Source organism: Dasypus novemcinctus, chromosome 4 (genome assembly GCF_030445035.2).
Source record: "Dasypus novemcinctus isolate mDasNov1 chromosome 4, mDasNov1.1.hap2, whole genome shotgun sequence".
Classification (NCBI taxonomy): Eukaryota; Metazoa; Chordata; class Mammalia; order Cingulata; family Dasypodidae; genus Dasypus; species Dasypus novemcinctus.
The window spans coordinates 95,558,374-95,573,315 of NC_080676.1; the positions used below are offsets into that span (position 1 = coordinate 95,558,374).

The 14,942-nt window shown below is 36.5% G+C and overlaps 1 long non-coding RNA gene across 1 annotated transcript in view; it reads left to right on the forward strand.

The window, feature by feature from the left end:
• Positions 1-13,830, forward strand: part of LOC131278349 (uncharacterized) — a 68,840-nt gene extending 55,010 nt beyond the window's left edge. Inside the window, exons 2-3 of the long non-coding RNA XR_009185688.1 lie at positions 9,773-9,961; positions 13,209-13,830. This is a non-coding gene — a long non-coding RNA (uncharacterized lncRNA). The remainder of the gene's footprint in view (positions 1-9,772; positions 9,962-13,208) is intronic.
• Positions 13,831-14,942: the final 1,112 nt, after the last annotated feature.

Sequence of the window (14,942 nt, forward strand, 5' to 3'; positions counted from 1 at the left end):
AACCTTTATTGGATATATAGTTTCCAAATATTTTCATCCATTGTGCAGGCTGTCATTTTACTTTCATGAAAAACTTCTCCAAGGCATAAAAGTTTTTCATTTTGATGAAGTCCCATTTATCATATTTTTCTTTTGTTGCCTATGTTTTAGATATAAAATCTAAGAACCCATTGACTAGCACGAGCTCCTGAAGATGTTTCCCTAAGTTTACTTCTAGGAGTTTGATGATACTAGCTCTTATATTTAAGTTTTTGATCCATTTTGAATTAATTTTTGATTATGGTGTGAGGTAGGGGTCCCCCCCCTTTTTTTTGCAAATGGAGATCAAGTTCTTCCAGCACCATTCATTGAAGAGATGAATCTTTCCCAATGGAATGGTCTTTGCCACAGGTAAAAAAATCAGTTGGCCATAAATGTGAGGGTTGATTTCTGAGCTCTAGATACAATTCCATTGGTCTATATGTTTGTTCTTGTGCCTGTGTCCTGCTGTTTTAATTACCATGACTTTGTAGTATGTTTCCATATTAGGAGTGTGTGTCTTCCAACTTCATTCTTCTTTTTCAAGAAGACTTTAGCTATTTAGACCCCTTACCTTTCCATATAAATTTGATGATTCATTTTTCATTTCTGTAAAGAAGGTTATTGGAATTTTGATTGGGATTGCTTTGACTCTGTACATTTCTTTGGGTGGTACTGACATCTTAATGATATCTAAGCTTTTGATCCATGATCATGGAATGTTCTGACATTTACAAAGGTCTTCTTTGAATTCTTTTAGCAATGCTTTGTCATTTCTGTATACAAATCCTTTATAACCTTGATTAGATTTACTTCTAGATATTTGATTCTTTCAGTTGCTATTGTGAGTGGATATTTTTAAATTTCTTCTTCCAATTGTTCATTGCTTGTGTAAAGAAACACTACTGATTTTGGGGTGCTGATGTTGTACCCACCACTTAACTGAATTCATTTATTAGCTCTTGGAGCTTTGTTGTGGATTTTTCAGGATTTTCCCTATTTACTGAGAACTATGTCATCTGCAAAAAAGGGAAAATTTTACTTATTCCTTTCCAGTTTGATGTCTTTTATTTCTTTTTCTTGTCTATTGTTCTGGCAAGAAGTTCCAGTACAATGTTGAGTAACAGTGGTGACAGTGGACATCCTTTTCTTGTTCCTATTTCAGAGGTAAAGCTTTCAGGCTTTACCATTAAGTAGGATATTAGCTGTGGGATTTGCCCTCTATCATGCTGAGAAAGTTTCCTTCTATCTTAGTGTTCTAAGTCTTCTTACCAAGAATGGGTGCTGGATTTTTCAAATGTCTTTTTTGCATTGATTTTGTCAAATGCCTTTTCTGCATCAATTAAGATGATTGTATTTGATTTTGTCCTTCATTGGATTAATGTGGTGCATTACAGTAATTGATTTTCTTATGTTCAACCATCTTTGTATACCAGTGGTAAGTCACTCTTGATAATGGTGTATACTTTTTTTTAATATGCTGCTAGATTCAGTTTTCTAGAATTTTGTTGAGGATTTTTGCATCTATATTCATAAATGATAGTATTTTGCAGATTTTTTTTCTTCTGGTATCTTTATCTGGCTTTTGTATGAGGGTGATGTTGGCCTCGAAGAATGAATTAGGAAGTGCTCCGTCCTCTTCAATTTTTTTGCAAGAGCTTTAGCAGAAGTGGAGTGGAGTCAAATCTTCTTGGAATGTTTGGTATAATCCTCCTGTGAAGCCATGTGGTCCTAGGCTTTTCTTTTTTGGGAGGTTTTTGATAACTGATTCAATCTCTTTACTATTTCTACTTGAGTCAATGTAGGTAGTTTGTGTTACTAAGAATTTGTCCATTTTGTCTACTTTATTTAATTCTTTGGTGTACAGTTAGTTGTCCATAGTATCCTCTTATAGCCTTTTTATATAAGCAGGATTGATGTAAGTTATTTGTTCCTAACACTCTTTTTCTCTATCAGTCTAGTAAAAATTTGCCAGTTTTATTGATCTTTACAGAAACCAACTTTTATTTTTTTATTTTTTTATTTTTTATTTTTTATTTTTTAAAGATTTATTTATTTTATTTCTCTCCCCTTCCCACCCCCCACCCCGGTTGTCTGTTCTTTGTGTCTATTTTGCTGCATCTTCTTTGTCCGCTTCTGTTGTTGTCAGCGGCACAGGGATCTGTGTTTCTTTTCGTTGCGTCATCTTGCTGTGTCAGCTCTCCTGTGTGTGCGGCACCATTCCTGGGCAGGCTGCACTTTCTTTTGCACTGGGCGGCTCTCCTTATGGGGTGCACTCTTTGCACATGGGGCTCCCCTACGCAGGGACACCCCTGCGTGGCACGGCACTCCTTGCACGCATTAGCACTGCACATGGGCCAGCTCCACACGGGTCAAGGAGGCCTGGGCTTTGAACCACGGACCTCCCATGTTGTAGACAGATGCCCTAACCACTGGGCCAAGTCCACCGCCCAAAACCAACTTTTAGTTTTGGTGATTCCTTCTTTTTTTTTTTTTCCAATTCCATTTAACTCTGCTATAATCTTTTTTAATTTTTAAAATTTTTTAATTAATTAATTTTTTATTTTTTTGTCTTTATTTATTTTTTAATATTACATTAAAAAATATGAGGTTCCCATATACTCCCCACTCCCCTCACTCCACTCCTCCCCCCATAACAACACTCTCCTCCATCATCATGAGACATTCATTGCATTTGATGAATACATCTCTGAGCACTGCTGCACCTCATGGTCAATGGTCCACATCATAGCCTCACTCTCCCACATTCCACCCAGTGGGCCATGGGAGGACATACAATGTCTGGTAACTGTCCCTGCAGCACCACCCAGGACAGCTCCAAATCCCAAAAATGCCCCCACATCTCATCTCTTCCTCCCATTCCCTACCCCCAGCAGCCACCATGGCCACTTTCTCCACTCCAATGCCACATTTTCTTTGATTACTAATAAAAATAGTTCATGAATAGAATATCAGTAAATCCACTCTAATCCATACTCTATTCCTCCATCCTGTGGACTTTGGAATGGTTGTGTCCACTCCACATCTATATCAAGAGGGGGCTTAGATTTCACATGGATGCTGATGCAATCCTCCTGCTTTCAGTTGTAGGCACTCTTGGCTCCCTGGTGGGTGGTTGAGCTTCTTCACCTCCATGTTAGCTGAGTGGGATAAGTCCAATAAACCAGAGTGTAGGAGCTGAAGTCTGTTGAGGCTCAGGGCCTGGCTTTCACATGGTCAGTCCAGAGATTCAGGTCCCCTGGGTATACATTAAACCCCAACAACAACTACAGTTCCGGTGAAAGTAACAGGAGAGGCTTGTGAACAAAGATCACATCTGAGTCCAGCTCCATCACACAGAAACTCAAACTCCAAAGTAGAGCCAACTGACATGACACTGAACTCCATCTGCCATGACCATAGAACCTGTGGGTCTCTGTAGCTCTCAGTAGAACCAACACCCAGGGTTGTATCTACTTTATCTGGCCCTTGGACTCTGCTGAGGTGTGCATAAGGGCAACCCCTCTGATAACCTCCCAGCTCTTTTTGGAGATTCATAGCCATGTAAACTCATTTGTCCTTTCCATTTCCCCCTATTTATTCAGGTCAAAAAGCATTTTTAACTCCTGGTATTATATGTAGATTGAGATATTCTGCTGGTCCAAGTTGACCCTTTTATTCAAGGTCATTTTCTAGTTACATCATCAGCTGGTACTTGGTAGTAATTCCTCGGCACCAGGGATGCTCATCCCCAGGAGTCATGTCCCACACTGGGGGGAAGGCAATGCATTTACATGCCGGTAACTCTGCTATAATCTTTGTTAGTTCCTTCCCTCTGCTCACTTTGGGCTAGTTTGATCCTCTTTTTTCTACTTCTTCCAGTTTTAAGGTTAGGTTTCTGATTGAAGTCTTTCTCCTTTATTAATGTAAACACTTAGAGCTATAGATTTTCCTCTCAGCACTGCCTTTGTGCATTCCATAAGTTGTGGTACGTTGTATTTTCATTTTCATTCACCTCAAGAAATTTTCTAATTTTGCTTTTGCTTTCTTCTTTATCCCACTGGTTGTTTAAAAGTATGTTGTTTAATCCATTTCTTTTCTTGATTTCCACTGGGGACCTTAGTCATATGTACAAGTTTCCTATTAGATGCCTCATCTTTGGTGAGCTTTAGGTTTTCCTTCTCTGCCCTGCACCATGTTGTCATCCAAATTGTAGCTCAATATTTCCAGTATTTAATAAAAATTTCTATGTTGAAAGCTGGTTTTGTTGATCTATATCTCCTAGAATTCCTGTTTTCATGTAATTCTTGATTTCAGATTCTTTTCTTTTCTGACAACTATTTATTGCGATTAAGTATGTTTTTTAAACCAGAATTTTAGGACTTTTAGCTAAGGGTGTTTTTCAGAATGCCTAGGCCACCTATCTGCGGGAAATGCTTCCCTCATGCTTCACTTATTGAGGTGTGAGTGATTACTTTGGACCTTACTTCACCTTAGAACAGTTCAGTAAAACGATTAAGAGTTGGTTTCTCTCATTAGAGCACCTACGTTTTAGTCATGGATTTACTGACTACTGGTTCTTTGAGTTTGTAGAATTATTTTATCTCTAAGTCTTAGCCTCCTTATTTGTAAAATGGGGATAATAATAATATTATCTACCTTATGTGATTATTGTAAAAATATAAGTGGGAAAAGAAGCAGGCTATTTTCTTAAAGATGGTGAGGGTATTTGTGTTTATTTATGTCAAATGTCAGCGTCATCACCATTCTCTCTTGGAGTTTGGGACAGGCTTCCTAAAAACATATAGCAGGATTATTTTGCTATGTCATTGACCATATACTGAGAAAGGCTTTAGATATAATTAAAGAGAGAATAAAAGAGAAAATAATTTATCCAAGATTTATTGAACATTCATCATGTATCTAAGTTCTAATTGCTTTACATTAATTATTATCAAGTCCTCATAACAACCCTCAGAGGTATATTTTGTTCTTTTCCCTTTTACAGAGATGAGGAAAATCAGACTCAGCGAAGTTAAATAACTTGTCCAAAGTCAGAGTTAAAAATGAATAGAAAATATCTGACTTTTGAGTCTGTACTCTGAATGCTTATGTATGAAGTCAAGGTTACACAATTTGTGTGAATATTCATATTTGAATGTTTCTGTTCCCTGATACTATCCCTGCCCCAACATTGTACCTTATAGAATACTACAGATACTCCAAGTTCTGCTGAAATGTCATCGCATCTTCCCCAAATCCTAGCAGAATTAAACAGTCGTTATGCTCTGCTCCCATAGCACTCCACATAAAAATTGCATATCCTATTGTTCAGTTCTTTATCCTCCACCCTTTATCCTGTGATTTTCCTCCATGCACAAAGCATTGTCTCATTTCTCAACACTCCTTTATGGTTATTATTATTGTTGTTATTATTATTTTAATCATTGTGGGTGAGCACAATGGAAATAATTCAGTATTTGTGTCTTAAATGGATGGTCTATTTTAAAATCATTTTTCACACAACTAGTACTTGATTGAAAATCTAAGAACTTCTAACTTCTTATCCTAATTCTTCATGATTGACTGTGGATTTTAAAAGTTGAAATTTGTTTCATTCTGGCACCACCAAATTCTGTTATTGGTAGCCTGTCAGAGTGCATGAACTATGCCTTGTCTATTTGCTTTACATTGGCCCCCAGCTCACCATCAGTTCTTAGTAAATCTTCTTTCTAATCAGCTTTTGAAAATGGAGTTTCCTACTTTACTGCAGTCAGTTATGTAGATGGCTGTCACCAGGGCCTTCTCTTTAGCTGCAACCACCTTCACAGAATTGCTTTTCTTTCCTCAGCTCCATTTATGAGGCTGCAATCCTCCAGAACCATATGTCGCAGCCAAATTGTGCTTTCCGCTGGAAGCAGGATTTCAAATTTTTAACATCGTGTTATTTACTGGTCCCTTGGTTATACAAGAAAACTAGGAATCTCACATGTGTTAGCAATTGTAGCTCCAATAGCTACAGATTTACAACAGGCCAGCATACGTTTACAAGCTGGTTTTCAGATCTCAGCTCTTAACTTGCTGGTGTTATAGCAGAGGTATATCTTTGCTTAAACCTTGTGCATGCTGCAGGGCTGAACTTGAATCTGTGTGCTGTCTGGATGATTACCTAATCCAGAGAACAATGCTTTTAAAATTTTATTATGTCTTCAATTTTGTTATTGGTGTTACATATCTGTGATCATGTTTCCCCTGACAAACGTAGTAGCTTCATAAAAAAACCCAGTCATGAAATTTGCATGCTTTCAAGATAAGGCTAAGGCTCTGTCAGAGCTCTTAACTACAGTGTAAAAATGTTGTGATTAAAAAGAGACTGCACATTTAAGTAGGAGTAATTAGAAGTGAATTCTTAATTGCATAGTTATAAGCATTTATGCTTTGCTTTGAGATCCCAAGGATTTGAAAGCTACAATATAAATGCAAATTACTTGTCACATCATTCATGCCTTATATTCATGACATTGAAAATGTGCATATACTGGACTAAGTTTAATAATAAAATATGAAATATAAAATACCTATTAAATAGGACTACATTTCCATCGGTCAAAAAAAGTGCATTTATTTCCCTTTTAAACATGTACCTGTGCCAAGATGCCGAGTTCTGTATTTAAATCTGATTAAGAGAATGCAGTTTAAAAATAAACTCTTCACTGATTAAATTTTAAAAAGTGTAAATAGTTTTTAAAAAAATATTGCCTCTGAACAGCATTTAAATTAGACAGTATCTGAATGGGAAATATACACTAGTTGTGATATATTCATTGTCTACTGATAATTTAAAGACCATCTTCTTTTAAGACCCATAGATGGTAATTGATAAATTAGAATATTCTATTACTAAACATATTTCAACCTTAATTTTAACATCTTGTAATAGTCTCCACCTCAGAATTTTGATGTTTTGGACTATTTAGCATGACCTTTATGAATAGCAAGATATAAAATCTGCCTGGGAGAACACTAGGGTCTAATCCTCACCAGTAAATGACAGAAGATGGTAAATACCTTGTCTGCCTACATCTCCATTTTTCATGTATTTGCCAGAAAAAAATTATTTTAATGCAGTACTTCTCAATCATTTATGTGGTTATGAGTTACGTGGAGATATTGTTAAGATGCAGATTTTGACTCAGGTTTGAAGTGAGGCCTGAGATTCTGTATTTCCAGCAATCTTCCATGTAATGCAGGTGATATTGGTATATAGACCACCCTTCCAGTAGCAAAATTTTAGGGCAGGAGTCACAAAGTTTTTTCTGGAAAGAGATACTTTCTTTAGAACATAAATAGTTTAGATTTTGTGAGCCGTGGTGTTCCTGTTACAAATAGTCAACGCTGCCATTGTGATATGAATGCAACTATCACCAATACGTAAATGATGAGCATGGCCGTGTTTCAATACAACTTCATTTTCAAAAAGAGACAGTGGGAGGATTTGACTTCTGGCATGTAATTTACCAATGCGTATTTTAGGGAATTACAGGTGTTCTCCTAAGCAGGTTATCTATACTCTGAGTTTGAACCTGTGCAAACTTTATACAGCAGAAGTTAAATAAAACTCTTTAATGGTCCTCAATGACCATCAGGCTCTGAAAGTTCCAAGCAAAAATTTCTATAGACCCGAGTAACATTTTCAGTCTTCCATTTCCTTCATCTCCTGGTATCATCATTTCTTTTCCTAGTTCCCTTGTTAAAGACCTCTGAGGTAACATACTCATAAAACCTCCCAGAGACTCCCTAAAGAGCCAGAGCAGAGATGATGTAGAGTATAGAACCCCTTTATTTATTGGGTGATCTCTCCTTTGCTTATTTTTCCACATCAAATAATCCATATTTTCAAATGAAGCCACATATTAATGAGCCAGTCAGTGTTAGCTACTAAAGTTCAAATGTCATATTATACATATCCAATCCTTTTCCCTATCAGGGTCAAGATTTCACTGTTTTTCTGGCCAAATCTTTTATCTTTCCAATTATTTACCCTTAGTTTCTTCCAATGGCTCTGTCATTTGACAACTCCAGAGTTGACATTTCACTAAATTGATCAGGCCAAAATTCTCTATAAGCCATCTTAGTACCAATGTCTAAAGATAGCCTTTACTTTATTTATACGCTTTAAGGAGAAATAAAATTAAGGAATGTGCTAAATTGTTTTAGAAATGTTCAACATTGTTAGCAGTTAGGACTATTAATATCAATAAGACCATATAATCCTCTGTCAATGTAGCGGTTTGATGTTATTTATGAATTCCAAAAAAGATATTTGATTGTGTTTGTAAACTGTTCTGTTCCTCTGGGTGTGACAACCCTTTGTTTGTATTAGATTCAGCTGAGATACCTTTGATTATGACGAGATTAGGACTTTTATTCAACCATGTCATTAGAGCTTGCAGGGTTGATTCCCCTGCCCTTTTGTCCCGCCCTCCTTGGTGGGCTATAAAAAGGGATAATCAGTCTAGAAGGCAAGAGATGTACATACACAGGAGAAACACACAGAGGAATAGAGACAGCTCAGTAGACGTAGCAGAGGCCCAGGGAAGAGAGATGAACTTGATAGTCTACAGCAGACCTTGTGAAGAGAACAGAGCAGCTGAGACGGGAAAGAAATGTGCCCTGGGGAAAGAGACAAGTCTTATGCCTGCCTAAACTGGGATCAAAAGAAGCTGGGAACACAGAGCCTTAAGGAAGGTTGAACCCTTGCAGACATCACCCATCAACTTGTTTCAACATGTGGCAAATGACTTTGGGTAAGAAAGTACCTCTTAATTGTACCTTGAATTGGACTTTTTAGGGGCTTGTGACTGTAAGCTTCTACCCCGTTTATAAAAACCAACAAAACTGTAAGCTTCTACACCTTTATAAAAACCAACAGATATCTGGTTCTTTGCATCAGCACCCCTTTGGCTGACTAATAATACAGTCAATAATATGGCATTTTTTGTTAAATTGATTACTAAGTAGTCAAGAATTTTTGAAAGGAGTTATATATAACATCTTTAAATACAAGGTATATCAGTTCAAGAGTGTTAATAGAAATGTGTTAGAACAGGGGTTGATAAACTATGGTCTGAGGGCCAAATCTGTATTTTTTTGGTGGTGGTGGTGTTTTGTATGTATGTATCAGCAAGTTAAGAATGGTTTTTATGCTTTTTAGTTGTAGGGAAAAAATATCAGAAGACAAATAATTTTAAATGACACATTAAAATCATGTGAAATTAAAATTTCAATTTCCATTAATATAGTTTTATTGGAACATAGCCTGGCCCATTCATTTTCCCATCATTAATATTGCCTATGGTTACTTTTGCACTATGACCACAGATTTGATTAGTTGCAAGGAACTATATGGCCCTCAAAGCTTAAATTTTTACAATCTGTCCATTTACGAAAAAACATTTGGCTGACCCCTGGGTTAGAATATAAAATGTCCCATGATTTATGTTGATGTACTTCACTAAAACTAGATTACTCCAAGCATCAATTAGGCAAAACACAGCAGCTGAAAAAGTTGATCGTAGGGAAGCTATATTTGGAAGACAAGGGTAAAAGAAATTGCTTAAAAATAGCTATATCTTTTTCAGTTCACAATATAACAACAAAATTTTAAATTAACATTTGACAAGTGCTATTTGCCAGACACTCTGCTAAGAGACTGTATTGAAATTATCTGATTCACATTTGTCCTTTGAAATAGGTACTACGGTTTTACCCATTTGGAGATGAGGAATTGAGACTAAGAGAGGTTAAATACTTTGCCCAGTGTGATGCAACAAGCAACAACAAATTCAAGATTGGAACAGAGACAATTTGACTCTTGAGATTGTTTTTAACTACATAATAGAGTTCACCAGCATTTATACAAGTATGGGAGTGATTTCCTTATGTAAGTATTGACCATTTGGTAATCTCTATGTCAGGAACTAATCATTTGTACAAAATCAAGTGATCTTCAGGTCTGAACATAGTTTTGGTCGATTTGAAATGAAATGGAACTCCAATAGATTATTATTACTGTCACTGAGGTGTACACAACTTGTAAAACAGATTTTCATCTTTGTCTCAGCATTTGAATGACTATGAAATAAAATAGCAGGCAGATTGAATTTTAATCCAGGTGAAATGGAGGCTTTCAGTGAAGTTGGAGATTATTTTGTATACACTGGATTAAAGTCATCCCAGACCAGAAGCTATTTAGGATAGGGATTGAAAAAAAGGAAACTTTTGTATTACACTTTGCATAGCATACAGATTGTGACTTTTTCCTTTGCCTGGTGACCTCATTACATTTCTTAAATGCTGATAACCTTTACTTAAATATTTTAAATGCCATCTTTATGCATGTATACATATACAGAATTAGGTGAGCAGGGGCATAGTCGTCAGCACTTTCATTTCTGAAGTTAGATGCATTACCAACTTTTATACACACACACACACACAAATAGCTTGCACAGAGAACAGTAGGTCATGTGCATAAAGCAATTAGTGATATAGGTCTGTACAATCACCTAAATTAGGGGCAAGCTTAGAATGTATTATTTACTTACCCTTGAGTTATTTTGATTGCTGCTGGAATTTCTTAGGTCTTAGTGCAAATTCTGCCAGGTAGAGTAGATGTGATCTCTACATGACTTCTCAGTTAGAATTAAAATGAATTGGGATAGATGTGGGGTTAATTGTAAATAAAAAGGTACTTTGGTTTGAAGTTAAGGAAATAGCAAGGAGGGTACTTTGAATTCTCTGTGTATTTTTTTCTTCATATTGCATCATAGACCACCACTATTGACCTTCAGATAAGTCTGTTTACAGTGACTTTTGCCCAAATGATTTGTGGGGGTCTCTGGAGTGAGTAATTGGCCGTTCAGTTGGACACTTTATTTTGTAGACTACCTTTTTTTTTTCATAACGAGTTGTCAAGCCAATTCCCGTTTTCCAAGCCTTTGGATGGCAGGCACTTTTGGTAAACAGATCATGTTATTTAACTATACTCACTTCTTCATTGACAGCAGAAATCTTGCTTTTCCCTTAAAGAGAAACTTAAAAGTGTTATTTATAATTCACATGAAGGCTTTGAGTGTAAGTGCTTATGATTATATTCAGCTAATAAAAAATGGAATGACTGTTTAGTTGAGCTTGTTTATTACCCTTGACCTGAAATGCAGGATAATTTAAATTCAAATGACACTGCCCTCTGCTATGAAAAATTGCCCAAAGGCCAAAGAATTATCTCTGCAACTACTCATTGATGTACACTAAAACTTGGTGAAGAACAGATTTTTGTTGGTAGTATGAGAGGGAAAGCTAAGTGTTTTGTGAAAACTACTAATTTCAATAAATGATTTCCAAATGATTTCATTAGATAATTGGAGCTTTTCAAATATAAATTTACAGAGAATTAGGACAGAACAACGAATAGTGGCATTTAGTACTTCACTATGAAAACAACCTTGGCTGCCACTTTAAAAAATGAACATATAATTATTAAAAGCCCTGTCATCTTATTTTATTATTTTGTAGGGTCATAGTCTATTAAGTTGCCTATATATTGATGAAAAATATAATTTTTTTACCTAATAGCTCTGAAAGTAACACAAATCTAACATCAGATTTGATTTTATTAACCAAACAAAGATAGGAAACACACACCCACAGGCACACCACAACTGCTCCAAAGAGAAAAAAATCAACAAAAATTAAATAATGAAAGTAGAACACATTGAAAAGGGGAGAAATCCAAGTAATTACTCTCTTCTATATTTCTTAAATATTCAAGATCATTTTTATTAAGTGATACCCGATTGTTCTGACAGAAGGCAAACATTAGCATTAGAGGATGTTAGGAAGTACATTTGAATGTACCGGTGCAATGGTGAAAAACAACTTTCTATTTCTTTATACTTTTTCTTTTTTTATAAGGATAAAAGTGACATTTGTCATTGATTTCATATGTAAACATGAACAAGTCATTTATAATGTTTTGTGCCTTATTTTCTATAAAATGAAATGTGGACAACAGTATTTACACATCTTACCTTGTGGGGTATTAATAGTATGGAACAAAAAAGAGTCTTTTCAAATATATCAGAATTTTTCGATTTGTTTGCAAGCTACCCCAAAATATTTTAATTAAGCCAAATAATGCCTTCATTTTCTTGAGGAACACTGGAACTGCTTTATCTTTTATTAGTGAAAGGATTTAAGTAACATTTACCAAATTCTGGTCAACTCAGTTACATAGTTATTTCTACTCCTCTTTCAAAGAAAATAATGTGAGTGCAAGAAAACATATCTCCACATTTATGTTTGATTTTTTTAAAAATCGGTAAACTTTCCCAGGGTTAAGACATAGTTCTTTACCTTGTGATCTGAAATCACCATGCTCCTGTGTCTCTCCAATTTCTAGTACATCTAAATAAACCAGATTGATAGTGTTTCTTTAATGTTTTGCCCTAAAGCATTTGAACTGTATGCATTTGGACCAGTTTATTGAGATGATTGATTTTTTCTTCCATACAAGTTTCTGATTTTCCATATAAGCTTGTTCCTTGGTTTTTATAATTAGATTATTGAGGGTTTTTCTTGTATGTTTTATTTTTAATTCTCTATAAAACTAACCTAAACTTACAAAATCATACAATCTTCTCCATCAGTTAACTAAAAAATGAAGCACATTGCAGCTAAAAAGCCTGTTTGGATAAGCTCAGCTGCTTTTCCTACTTGACAAAATTGATCTGCGATTGTATCATACAATGTACTGCATACATTAGCCAAGAATGATGAAAGGGAAAATGAGGTAACACAAACACAATATTTTTACACACACAATACCTATCTTCATGTCCATTGAAAGCTCCCCAATTATAAGAAAAATTTCATGTGGAATACCTACAAATATAATTAGTCGCTATGGCTTAATAATTTCCTCTTATATTCTTTAAAAGCAGTCTCATAGCTACTAACCATTGTCAATGGTTTACATTATGGTTTAAATTTTGGGCCATTCACTTTTATAAATTTTGATGAAATTTAACATGGCCTGTGTCCATCAGAGCAAGATCATGTACAACACTTCCATTACTCCCCAAATGCCCCCTCTTTCATCTACTCTACTCCTCCCTGAATCTCAACAGAGTTGCAACCTACTCAACAGTTCAATGGTCTCACCCAGGACAACTAACAAGGAGGTGAGAATGGACAAGCACCATACCAAGGAACTGAGAGAGTCTACAACTGCAAGCAAGAGAGTCCCATTCATCAGCTCTATGGGATCAAAACCCTCTCTCAATTAGAGGGGGAGTGGGCATTACCATCCCAGAGTCCTCAGGATTGGGGAACGAACTAAGGACTAAAGTAGACTTACTGGTATTCTACTATAGAATTATTGTGATTCTACCAATGGAAGAAATTATATCATTGATGTGGAGGCAGTGGCCACTGGAGGTTCTCAGGGTAGAGAGAGGGAAAAATATTAGTAACATGTGGCATTTTGGTGACTTGGGAACTGTCCTGAATGACATTGCAATGACAGATACAGGCCATTATACATCTTGCCATAACCTAAAGAATTGAATGGGGGGGTGTAAACTACAATGTAAACTGTAATCCTTGCTAGGTGGCAATGCTCCAAAATGTGTACATCAATTGCAATGAATGTACCACACTAATGAGGGATGTTGTTAATGTGTGAAAGTTGGGGTAATGTGGGGAGCGGGGCACGTGGGATCCCCTATATTTTTATGTAACATTTATGTAATCTAAGTAACTTTCAAAAAATAAAAATTTTTAAAAAAAGCAGTCTTAATATTTATCTTCTCTAAACCATATCATTCCTTCCCTCATTCCTCTGTTCCTTCATTCCTTTGATCCTTCCCTCTGTGTGTCTCTTTTTCTTTCTCTCTTTGGAATAAAATTTTCCTTTCAATAACAATCACAATCCAAATAGCCATGAAGTGATGAAGGGTATTTGTAAATCAAATTTACTTATCAATTTTATTATTTTCAAAAATAAATTTCTTTAATGAGCTCATAGTACTAAAAGTAGATAATCACTTATATTGAGGGACCAAGTGTTTTCAGTTTTACTACCTTATTTAATCTATGCTGTCGGGCGGCCCGCCGCAGGCGGCAGGGTTCAGTTGGCTCAGGGAGAGCTGCCGGGGGGCCGGAGGCCCTTTGAGCCAGCAGCAGGCAGCTCAAGGTGTGGTGGGGACGCGTAGCGCGATGGAAGAACGCCACGGAGACAAGGACTGTGCGCAGGTCTACTTTATTGAGGAAGTGCACTTGGTTATATAGGGTTGGGAGAGGGAGGGGTTACTGCTGGGGCGGGCTGGTGGCGGGGTGGTGGCGGATAGGTGGGTAAGGGCGGATGGCTATGAGGTAAGCAGTGGCTATGGAGGGAGGCAGATTACATGTTGGCAATGTGGGTGGGACTGGCGGGAAGAACAGCAGCGGCTGGAGAGGGAAGATAACAATGGCTAGGAGGAGGGGTGAGGGGAGGCAGCAGCATGAGCTGCTGCTAAAAGGGGCTATAGTGTAAGGAGGTGCTAATGGTTAGCGGGCAGAGGAAGTGAGGTGGGGAACAAATCTATAAAAGGTATATAATATTATTATCACTAATATTGGTTGATAGAGTAAAATAACCTTGTTAGTTCATGAGATGAGGAACAGAATGCCACTTCCAGAAAAGGACAAAGAGTTATGATTCTTAAAACTGGAAGATCTAGTCTTCTGGCCTTTGGACAATGTCACTGTAACTATTTTATTTATGAGGCAACTAAGCTCTCAGTGGGTAAAAAGGACAAGGACAGATTTTTTCAAGTTCTAATCCAATTTCTTCATGATTCATGACTTACCTGATAATATTC